Consider the following 12,905-nt stretch of genomic DNA (forward strand, 5'->3'; position numbering starts at 1 on the left):
AATCAACACAATAAACATATGCAAATGCTTGGTAAATTTAAAAATGGTCTTATATAAAGCATTATTATTAAATCTGAACATTGGTAATAAAAAATAAAACACTTCGAGCCACACTGCCTCTTATTATTCCCTGACAATGATTCCTCTGTGTTACTGTACCTCTGTGTTTGGAATGCTCTTTGACAGGATTATCTGCAGGTCTCTGTTTTCTTACTTACTTTAAATCTCTACTGAAATGTCACCTTATCACAGAGGTATCCCTCCCCTGATATCCTTTATCAATTAGCAACACTCACCTAATCTCCCTTGCCATGCCTTATTTTATTTATATCAACAACAGAAATATTATCAAGTTATTCACATTTCTAATTTTTGTAATACTCCCTTTCCTCAACAAACATGAGTATAAAATCCATTAGAACGGTGATTTTGGTTTGGTTTACTGTGTATCTCTATTCCCTCAAAGAGTGCTTGCCATGTTGTGGGCACACAATAAATATTTATTGACTAAGTGAACAAATTTATAAATTGTTTGAGGGAGATTTAAGTTAAAAATATAAACAAAACTAACTTTGTGATTTTTTTTTATCCTTCAGCAGCTCACTTAGTAAGCTTTTACATCTATCAAGGAAATATTGAAAACTCACCCAAAGAATACATCACGCCAAAGTTTCAAATTTCCTCTTAGTTTTGCTAATATGATTTATTTTTAGAAAATTGTGTAGCAATGTCTGAGAGGAAATGGGTTTCAGCTGTGTCATGTCAAAACAAACACTTATATCGAGAACTTTAGATATTTATAAGCATTAAGGGAACCATCATTGAATAAAAGCCAATTATCTGAATACAGATAAATTCCAATTGTTTGTAACAATCAGTTTAGAAATGCATGGAAAACATTTAAAAAAAAACAATCACACTTATTTTATCCACTTACCTTAAATGCTATGCCATGCACATTATAGATGTGTATATCTTCACATGTCAAAACTGTATGGGATAACTTGAATGCTATAACTTTTACCTCCAGGTTCCTCAAAAGAATAGAGAAATCGATAAGGCTAGAAAGAGTTTACATTGAAGAATGTGAAGCAAGCCACAGAAGTACTGTGTTGACAACAATTGTAATAAATTGAAATTTGACTATAAATAGCAAATTCTCGATTCTTTTTAGTATACCTTTAGAAGACAGCAACTAGGATCCACATATCATTGACTAGGTAGTATTCTTAAGAGTAATGTATTATTGGGAAAGCCACATAATCTTAAATCTATTATTTGTTGAACTTAAAAGCAAACCTTTCAGCAATTTGTAGCAATGTCACCAGAAATTGATCATCTCGTCAACAAAAATAGTTTTGACATTTCCAAGTGAGTCCTGCTTCTTTACATTAATAAAATACCAACATTTCTAGAAATACTAATGGAAAATGTCAACAACTAAACTGATATATGGTGCATACTGTTCTTTTGTTTTTCAAAATGCAACAAATAAAATCCTTCCAATCTACATATAGCGTAAGTAGTACACGAAGGACTGTGTTAGCATTTATTTTAACACAAGCCTTTTGAAGACACGAAGACACTAACAATACTTATCATCTAGACAAAGTCATGAACTGCATAAAAAACATGACAGTGTCCTTGGAGTTAATGAAAGTTTAAAGAGGTCTTTAGGTTATCTGATAAAAGCAAAGTTTCAAATTCAAGGAGTTTTAAAAAAAAAGGAAAAGATCCGGGTAGTAATAGAAGTTCTCACATGGAATCTGCAGAAAGACTGAATTTCACGTCATCAGCGAGCTTCCCATAATATCATTAGCTTTAGCTGTTAATTAATTTTGATCTGCAAATGCTATCTAAAGGTGAGTGTGTGTGTGGAGGGATGGAACAAGTGGATGAAATATTTTTCATTTATGGATATGTCAGACTTTGATGTTCCCAGAAGGGAAGTTTTTAACCCTATGGCTAATATGTATAGTGGTTGCATTGAGTGAGATGACAGAGCCATGAAGACAAATTTGCAAGGCAAAAGAAGTTAGAAAGAGTTTCAGAAATGATGAACTTCGTACCAGAAACATGTTCATTAAAGATAGCTTCCTTAAGGGGCTGATATAAACACAAGATCCTAAGGACCCTCGGAGTAGATTGTTGGTTGTCTATAACACATCTGGCTAGAAATGTACCCCCGAAATAGTGTTTGACAAAAACACAAGATAGCTATGTTGACAAACCTAAGTAGCCAAGGGAGAAATGAACTCAAGTGTTGGGAATCTGAGGACTTAACATCTCATATGAATATTGCAATATTTCAAGTTGGATGGTTTTGTTTGAAGTTTTTTCATGGAAAAAAAACATTGATGTTTGTTATACTATACAATATTTTTAATTATCAACAAATGCTGGGGTGTATCTTACTTTTTTTGATAGTAAATGGAGGATTAGCTGTTACATTGAACATATCATCTAAAACAGTATGGGCTGGGATTAAAGTAGGTGATATCATCCTAGCAATTTTTTCATTGCTATGTTTTCTTAATATTGTGCAAAATTTAGCCTCACATTAATACATAACATAAGTATTATGTTTTTAAATAAGTAACAAACTAAATTTTTCACTCAATATACTCAGGTAATTACTAGGATGTGCTGCCTAAGAAACTGTCTAAGAAATGAAATATTAGAGGAAGTTTAATTTTGGGGGTGAGGGGTGAGTGGAAAAGGGAAATGCAGAATTGGTTGTTATATAGTGAACTAGATGGCTCTGTGATCCACAGATCAGTCTTTCTGAGTGCTTCAATGCAATAATTACCTGTTTTTTTTTTCTTTGAAGAAAATTAAGGATGTTTTTCATTACTTTGCCATTGAGGCTGTTACTTATACCCCTAATAAATGATTTAAGAATTCCAATCAAAGCACACTTCCCATGATCATTTCTCCTCATTCAGTTCTTACATTTTGTTTTTGTAGTTTGTTGCCTTGTTTTTCAACTTTTTTCAACTTTTTTTTTTAAATGCCATAAAAATATACAGTGTTTTTGCCTTAAAGTTGCCCTTAAGGAGTATTCAACCTTGAAAATATATCCACAAATCTACCCAATTTGGTGGGATATTGCTGATTAAGATGAAGGAAGACTGAATCCATTCCATCGATGGACCTTTAAAGTACTTTGTATTCCTTATTTCTGTCCCCTTCATGAGGAAGAAACTAAGTTAGTAAGACCAATATAGCTTTGGGTTCAAAAACTGTCAGCACAGGGTGTGGCAAGGTGTTTTTGCAGATATCCTTTCGACTTTGTTGTAAATCAGTTTCAAACATGAATGTTAAAAACACTGGTTTTTCTTTGTGCGAGACTTCTGATTTTATTATTCCACTGATCCCCCTGTGATAATTAAGAGACAATAAGTTTGAGCCATCGCTGGTGATTTATGCCGGTAATAATCTGGGTTTATAAAGAATTTGTTTTGCAATGGCACTCACATTCTTTGAATCCCCATAAATGTAGCTCCATCTGGGCATAGTTCTGGCATTTATTATTATTATTTTAGTGGCCAATTTTGTTTGCTAAAAGAATTCACACGCCCGGTAAAAAAATCTTCAACATCTATTTTTCTATATAGCAACTTTTAAATTATTTTTAAGAGGCTATCATTATAAATATAAACAAAAATACAAATACAAATTGCTGGTATGAAGTAATCGATTGTCTTTCAATCAATAGCTCAAGAATACCTTTGAGGCTATTTAAATCCATCAGTTTTCGAAATAAGGTCATCTATTTTAGCTGTGTTTTTTTTTTGATGCAAAACTGATTTACCTATAAAAATTTAAAAAGCGACCAAATTTCTCCTATCAGCATAAGCTTTTCCTAGATTATAAAACTTATAAATAAGAAAATGAACACCTTTAAATATTTGCATCTTAAATTGAACCTGTAAATGTGTTGTTTCTGTACAAGACACCTCTCATTTTAATTGAATACTTTTTAAATTTTTATTTGAATTTCAATTTTTTTTCAAGAGAGGGAGAATGGAGAGACAGAATCCCAAGCAGGCTCCATGCTGTCACTGCAGAGCCCAGGGTGAGGCTTGATCCCACCAACTGTGAGATCATGACCTGAGCTGAAATGGTCGGACACTTAAGTGACTGAGCCACTGAGCCATCCCTCAACTTTCAATCGTTAATGAAAATGACATCAAATGCTGGTACAGGAGCAATGCTTTCATACATGTAGTAGTTTGTCTTCCAAATGTCTGCAATGATTCCTCCCATTCCCATGTCCACCCCCTTAACAAAGTGACTGCTACTAATACCTTCATCAGTAAATATAGGTTATATCCCATGACCATGGTAACAAATTAGCCTACATTGGGAGACTTAAAAAAACAAAAAAATTATTCTGTCATGGTTCTGGAGACCAGAAGTCTGAAAACAAGGTGTCAGCAGGTCACACTCCCTCTGAAGTCTCTACAGGAAGATCATTGTCTCTTCTGGCTAACAGCATTCCTTTGTTGCTGCTTCCCTCCATTCTTTGCCTCCATCCTCTCCTAGCCTCTCCTGTTCTCTCTCTGCGTCTTCTTCTTTTCTGTTATACGAATCCTTGTCTTTGGATTTAGGGTGTACCTGGAGATTTCTAGGATGATCTCATTATAAGATTCTTTGATTTAATTACACCTGCTAAAACCCTTTTTTCAAATAAGGTAACATTCACAGGGACTGGTTATTAGGACGTGGACATATCTTTTGAGAGGCTGCCATTCAATCTACTACACCGTCCTTTAAATCTGGACTGGCCTTGTGATGAATTTTGACGATTAGTTTATGGCATGATGAGCATAGATTCAAGTGGCATTGAGCTTCTGTGTTTATTCTATTTGAATGCAGCCCTGATAGTGTTATGTAAAAAAAGTCTAGTTTAGTCTACTGGTACATTAAAAGCATCATATAAAACAGAGTCATATTTTTCCAGCAGAGTCCCCCTTCACTTATACCTACCACCAACTGCCAGTTAGGTGAATGAAGCTACCATAGCCCATCTAGTCCCAGTCAAATATCAGTTGACTGTAGCTGCAACTTGATTCAGACAAGTTACCCACAGAATAGGTCGTTTTTAAAGCATCAACAGATAGGGGCGCCTGGGTGGCGCAGTCGGTTAAGCGTCCGACTTCAGCCAGGTCACGATCTCGCACTCCGTGAGTTCGAGCCCCGCGTCAGGCTCTGGGCTGATGGCTCGGAGCCTGGAGCCTGTTTCCGATTCTGTGTCTCCCTCTCTCTGCCCCTCCCCCGTTCATGCTCTGTCTCTCTCTGTCCCAAAAATAAATAAAAACGTTGAAAAAAAATTAAAAAAAAATAAAGCATCAACAGATAATGGATACAGATGCGATCACCTAAATGAAGGATGGTGCAAAAACAAAATTCCGAAACAAGTGGCATTGGCTTTGAGGCGGAATGGTGGGAATAGGCTGAGGAAATTGCAAGGCTGGAGAGATAGTAAACAAACTTTGGTGGGTGCTTAAAAAATAGGGAGAAAAATGTTAACTGAGACTGAAAAATAGGTGATTCACCTTATGCATTTGTGAAAACAAAGTCATCTGTAGTAAGTTGAAAGAGAGAAAACCCATCTAATGAACACGTGGATCTAAGATTTTCAAGCTCAATGTTGAAGAGGTCAATTGATTTATTTTAGCGTGTCCTCATAAGGTTTTATGTGTCACGAGACACGTGGATCTAAGATTTTCAAGCTCAATGTTGAAGAGGTCAATTGATTTATTTTAGCGTGTCCTCATAAGGTTTTATGTGTCACGAGACATAAATATTCTTTTGGCTATCTATTGCTGTGTAACAAAACAACCCTTGTGCTTGGAGCTTAAATAGAAACTATTTGGTCAGGATTCTGAAGGTCAGTTTGGATTAGGTTCAGTGAGGCAAGGGTTTCTGCTGGTTTGGCCTTGGGTCATTCATGCTACTGTGGATTTAATACCTAAAATGGTATGTCAACAAATTGGGCAATCTGGAAGAAATGGACAAATTCCTAGAAACATAAATGACAAAAACTGAGACAGGAATAAATAGAAAAGTTGAACAGACCCATAACCAGCAAAGAAATTGAATCTGTAATCAAAAATCTCCCAACAAACGGGAGTCCAGGGCCAGATGGCTTCCCAGGAGAGTTCTATCAAACATTAAAAAAGAGTTAATACCTATCCTTTTGAAACTTCCAAAAAATCCAAATGGAAGGAAAACTTCAAAACTTGTTCTATGAGGCCAGCATTACCTTGATTCCAACACCAAAGACCCCACTAAAAAGGTGATCAATTTCGCTGATGAACATGAATGCAAAAATTCCCAACAAGATGCTAGCAAATTGAATCCAACAACATATTAAGTAATTATTTACCACGATCAAGTAGAATATATTCCTGGGATGCAGGACTGGTTCAATATCCACAAAGCAATCAATGAGATGCATCACATTAATATAAGAATGGATAAGAACCACATGATCTTTTCATGCAGAAAAAACATTTGACAAAATAAAGCATCCTTTCTTGATAAAAAACTGTCCAGAAAGTGAGAATAGAAGGAACATACTTCAACATATATGAAAGACCCACAGCTCATATTGCCCTCATTGGGGAAAAATTGAGAGCTTCCCCCCACGGTCAGGAAGACAACAGGGATGTCCACTCTTACCACTGTTGTTCAACACAGTACTGGAAATACTAGCCTCAGAAATTGGACAACCAAAAGAAATGTAAGGCATACAACTCAGCAAGAAAGAAGTCAAACTTTCACTTTTTGCAGACGACACGACGGTCTACATGGAAAATCCAAAAGACTCTTCCAAAAAACTGCTAGAATTGAAACATGAGTTTAGCAAAGTCACAGGATATAAAACCAATGTACAGAAACCTGCTGCATTTCTATACACCAGTAATGAAGCATCACAAAGAGAAATCAAGGAATTGATCCCATTCACAATTGCACCAAAAAAACCAAAAGGTACCTAGGAATAAACCTAATCAAAAAGGAAAAAGGTCTGTACCCTGAATACTATATAAAGCTTATTAAAGAAACTGAAGAAGACAAAAAGAAATGGAAAAATATTTCATGCTCATGGATTGGAAGAACAACTACTGTTGAACTGTGTATACTATCCAAAGCAATCTACACATTCAATGCAATCCCTATCAAAATAACAGCAACATTATTCACAGAGCTAGAACAATTCTAAAATGTGTATGGGACCAGAAAAGCCAAGTGGCCTAAATACCCAAAGTAGCCTAAAGCCTACTTCAGATTCTGTTTCTCCATCTCTCTCTGCCCCTCCCTTGCTTGCACTCTCTCTCTCTCTCTCTCTCTCTCAAAAATTAATAAACATTAAAAGGAAGAAGAAGAAGAAGAAGAAGAAGAAGAAGAAGGAGGAGAAGGAGGAAAGAAAACCAAAGCTGGAAGCATCACAATTCTGGACTTCAAACGGTATTGAAAAGCTGTAATCATCAAGATAGTATGGTATTGGCACAAAACAGACACATAGATCAATGGAACAGAATAAAGGACCTAGAAACAGACTGACAACTATATGCCTCTTCTTCAAGGAAACAAGAAAGAATATCCAATAAAAAAAATAGCCTCTTCAACAAATGGGGTTGGGAAAACTGGACAGTGACATTCAGAAAAATGAAATTGGACAACTTATTTACAGCAGAAACAAAAATAAATTCAAAATTGATGAAAGACCTAAATGTAAGACAGGAAGCCATCAAAATCCTAGATGAGAAAACAGGCAACAACTTCTTTGACCTCAGCCACAGCAACTTCTTACTAGACATGTCTCCAGACACAAAGGAAACAAAAGTAAAAATGAATTATTGGGACCTCATCAGGATAAAACCTTCTGCACAGCAAAGGAACCAATCAACAAAACTAAAAGACAACTGGTGGAATGGGAGAAGACATTTGAAAACGTCATATCAGATAAAGGGTTAGTATCCAAAATTTATAAAGAATTTATCAAACTCAACACCCGAAAAACAAATAATCCAGTGAAGAAGTGGGCAGAAGACCTGAATGGACACTTTTCCAAAGAAGACATCCAGATGGTCAACAGACACATGAAACGATGCTCAGCATCACTCATCATCAGGGAAATACAAATCAAAACCCCAATGAGATACCACCTCACACCTGTCAGAATGGGTAAAATTAACAACTCAGGAAACAACAGATGTTGGTGAGGATGTAGAGAAATGGGAATACTGTTGCACTGTTTCTGGGCATGCAGACTAGGGCAGCTGCTCTGAAAAACAGTCTGGAGTTTCCTCAAAAAATTAAAAATAGAACTACTTTCTGACCCAACAATTGCACTACTAGGTATTTATCCAAAGGTTCCAAAAATGCTGACTTGAAGGGGCACATGCACCCCACTGCTTATAGTAGCAGTATCAGCAATAGCTAAATTATGGAAAGGGCACAAATGTCCATCAACTGATGAATGGATAAAAGATTAAAAGATGTGGTGGATATATATATATATATATATATATATATATATGTATATATATATATATATGTATTATGGAATACTATCTGGCAATCAAAAATAATGAAATTTTGCCATTTGCAATGACATAGATGGAACTAGAGTGTATTATGCTAACTGAAATAAGTCATTCAGAGAGAGACAAGTTCATATGATTTTACTCTTATGTTCACTTTAAGAAACAAAACAGATGAACACAGGGGAATGGAAGGAACAATAAAAATAAGATAAAAACAGAGGAAGGCAAACAATAAGGAACAAACTGAAGGCTGCTGGAGAGGAGGGAGGGATGGACTCAATGGGAGATGGACATTAAGGAGGACACTTGTAGGGATGAGCGCTGGGTATTATTTTAAGTGATAAATCACTAAATTCTACTCCTGAAACCAGTACGACATGATTTGTTAAGAAACTTGGATTTAAATAAATCTTAAAAAGAAATTAAATAAAAGTAAAATGGAAATTTAGATAGTACTTTAAGAGAGCCTCTCTTCTGCATGAAGTTGGTGCTTGGAGGCCTCCAGCTGAGTCAACTTGCCTTGCTCCATGTGGCTTCTTCTCCTCCATTAGGCAGGTTGGGGCTTCTTATATACGGTGATCTCAAGGCTGATTTCCAAGAGAGAAAATAAAAGCTGCAAGACCTCTTGAAGACAAGAGTCAGAAGTTTCACCGTATCACCTCTATCGAATTAGACTGATTTCCATCTCTTCCATAAAAAGAACATATAGTTAGTGAAATATGCTCTTTAGGTTAACTACTGTTTCTATAAATTCACTAAAAATAGTTGCAGTACAGCCAAGAGATTCATTGTAAAATTCATTTATTCTCTTTGAGAGACCACAACATGTCTATTTCATCATTCAATGATTTAAAGTCATTTTGAATTTCCCTAATTCATTTGAATAAATTCATACTGAGCTTCCATTTTCTCACATGTCCAGTCTTAACTTCTTATCTATGATCCCAGTGTAAAATATAATTAAGTATACTCTAGTTTTAAAAAGTAAAAAGAAAAATATAAGTTTTTCAATATTTAAATGAAATGTTGAATGTTCAATTATTTTTTAACCAAAAAATTGATAGTGCGCAATTGTCGATGACTTTTGGTTTGTGAACAATATATGTGTGTGTATGTGTGCACATGTGTTTGTACATGTGTACATGCATGTGTGATCATAAATGGAAATAACGACACTGGTTCATAAAATGATAAACTTAAAAAAAATCCAGTGATGGTGTCTCATATTTTCAGACTAATTTGACTGGGCTTGGGGGTGGTGACTAGGATTAGACTGTAACTGTTGAAATAATACAATTCATTCTGGCTGAATCAAGACAACAAAATTAACGACATTGATGCCATATGATTCTTTGAAAGCACAAAAATACCCAACCTCCCAATACCTGATTGCATGCAAATATTGGTATTTTCATGAAATATTTTTTTTAAAGGATAATATTGGCTATACCAGAAAAGTTTCTTTAGTTTGGTTTGCCCAACTATAATGTTAATTTTTTTTTCCTTGAGGTCTTTGAGTAAAACTGATATTTCCTTAAGATTGTTTATGGAGATTATATGCTTATCTCCAGGCTAGCCTCTGGACATGTCTGTTTTTAGCATACACTAGTTTGAGAAATGTAACTTTAGAAGATGAGCTGGGCTGTGGTCTTTGTGGAATACATAACCAAAGAGAAATTACAGTTTGGAGATTGGTTTTAGAGGGTAGCATAAACATAGGCTTATGAACCCAAACCCAGAAGTGGGTAAAATGCAAATATGAATGTCCCAAATCAGGCAGCACACCGGTGGTAACAATAGCAACAGTCACAATAGCATCAGAAACAGGATCTTCTGTTACAGCTAAATCTCAAAGTCAAGGTTACGGTTAACCTATCTTTTGAGATATATATAAAGTTGGCTCAATTCCCCCACTTCTATTCTCTGGACAATCCCATGCTGTTTCCTGGATTTCTTTGTGTTCTTGAGTCCTCGTTCTCATGGGTTCAACCCAAATTGTAGGAAGCCTTGTATACTAGTTTCCTATTGCTCTCCTAACAAACTACCACAAAGCGAGTAACTTAAGACAACATAAATGTGTTGTCTCACATTCACAGCAGTCAGAAGTGTCACAGGGCTGAATCAAGGTGTAGGCTGAGCTGTATTCCTTTCTGGAGGCTCTAGAGGAGAGATAGTTTCTTTTTACTTTCCAGGTTCTAGCAGCCAACCACATGCCTTAGACCCTGGCAACTTTCCTCCATCATCAAAGCCAGAAAGAATGAGTTGTGACTTTGACTTCATATCACTCTGGTGTCTTATGTGGCCTCTCGGTTTCATTTTAAAGGGCCATTATAATTACTTTACACTGGGTCCACCCAGATAATCCAAGATATTATCCCTATTTTAAGGTCAGCTGATTTAATGACTTTTAGTCCCTCTTCTACTTTGATTTCTTTTTTCCAGGAGTTAGGGTATGGACATCTTTGGAAGACTCTTATTCTGCCTACCACATCTTCCATGGTTGTTTTCTTTTCCCTAAGCTCAGTTTTGCCATATCTGGGCTTCAGCGTCATGTCCCTGATTTCCACATAGCATTGATAGAAACAGAAGACTGTTATAACTGTTTGAGGTGATGATTTACACTAATATGATTAAACCAAATAGAACACTAAATGTTTTTGTTTCAGCAAAGTAACATCATGCCAACTAGAAATGTGACTTTTTTTTTACTTGCATATGGCAGCAAAAGGAGTCTCTTATTTCTTTAATAATTGGGAAATAGGACATTAGAGAGAAACCACGGAGAAAAAAATACAATCTCATAGGACTATCACTTTGTACAAACATTCCTTGCAGCTGGGGAATGGGTGTCTCCATCCTAAAGTGGGGATGGGAACCACAGCATCCATAACAAGTTGACAGGACCCTCATCAAATTAGTGTGAAAAGGCACCTGCCCCGTTTGGAACATTCTCATAAAAATTTCATTTTATAGCACTATAAAAAACAAAAGCAAAACAAAGCACAAACAAACGAAAACTACAACCTGACCAGGATTCGGCCCTAATTTAAGTCAAAGTCATGTTTGTCGAAGTGCTGATATTGTTTTGCTGGAAGCCATCCTGTCAGTGAGATAGCATTGACATGTGACATGATATTAAATTACACTTCAAATAAAGATGTTAGTGAACCCCAATTGTGTTATCAATAGAATGTCATTTTTGGTGGTAGTCTAAGACCCAGGGTTTTAAATGATTATTAGCCAAGCAATCATGGTAATTCCATGCCCCACTGCTCATAATTGCCTTATTGTAGGTAGAGATATGACTCAGTTTATGGCCACACTTATTCTTTTTACTTCTCTTCTTCCTGTTTTTGGATGATACCTAGTATGAACTTCAGCAGAGGAGCTGACTTTCACATCCAGATGGCCAACAGATACATGAAAAAACGCTCAACATTGCTCATCATCAGGGAAATACAAATCAATACCACAATGAAGTATCATGTCACATCTGTCAGAATAGCTAAAATTAACAACACAGGAAACAACAGATGTTGGAGAGGATGGGGAAAAGGAGAACCCTCTTACACTGTTGGTGGGAATGCAAACTGGTGTAGCCACTCTGAAAAAGAGTACAAAGGTTCCTCAAAAAGTAAAAAATAAAACTACTCTATGACCCAGCAATTGCACTACTTGGTATTTATCTAAAGAACACAAAAAAATACTAATTCAAAGAGATATACGCACCCCAATGTTTATTGCAGCCTTATCAACAATAGCCAAATTATGGAAAGAGTCTAAATGTGCACTGACTAATGAATGGATAAAGAAGTGGCATTTATATATATATATATATATCCATATATACACACACACATATATATATACATATATACATACATATACATATATACTTATATGCATACACACATATGTATATGTTATATATATATATATATAAAACCTTGCCATTTCCAGTGATATGGATAGAGCTAGAGAATATTATACTAAGTGAAACAAGTCTGTCAAAAATGACAAATACATATGATTTCAGTTATATGTGGAATTTAAGAAAAAAAAACAAATGATTAGAGGAGGAAAAAAGAGAGGAAAACCAAGAAACAGACTCTTGACTATAGAGAAGAAACTGATGGTTACAAGAGGGGAGCTGGGTGGAGAGATGGGTGAAATTGGTGATGGGGATTAAGGAGCACACCTGCCATGATGAGTACCAGGTAATGTATGGGAAGTGTTAAATCAGTATATTGTACACCTGAAATTAATATCACACTGTATGTTAACCAACTAGAATTTAAATAAAAACTTAAAAAAAAAGGAACTATCTTTCAACTATGAGGATAAACA

This window comes from Lynx rufus, unplaced genomic scaffold (assembly GCF_022079265.1).
Source record: "Lynx rufus isolate CCGP_SWC_20201006 ecotype Redwood Valley unplaced genomic scaffold, mLynRuf1.p SCAF_3, whole genome shotgun sequence".
Taxonomy (NCBI): Eukaryota; Metazoa; Chordata; class Mammalia; order Carnivora; family Felidae; genus Lynx; species Lynx rufus.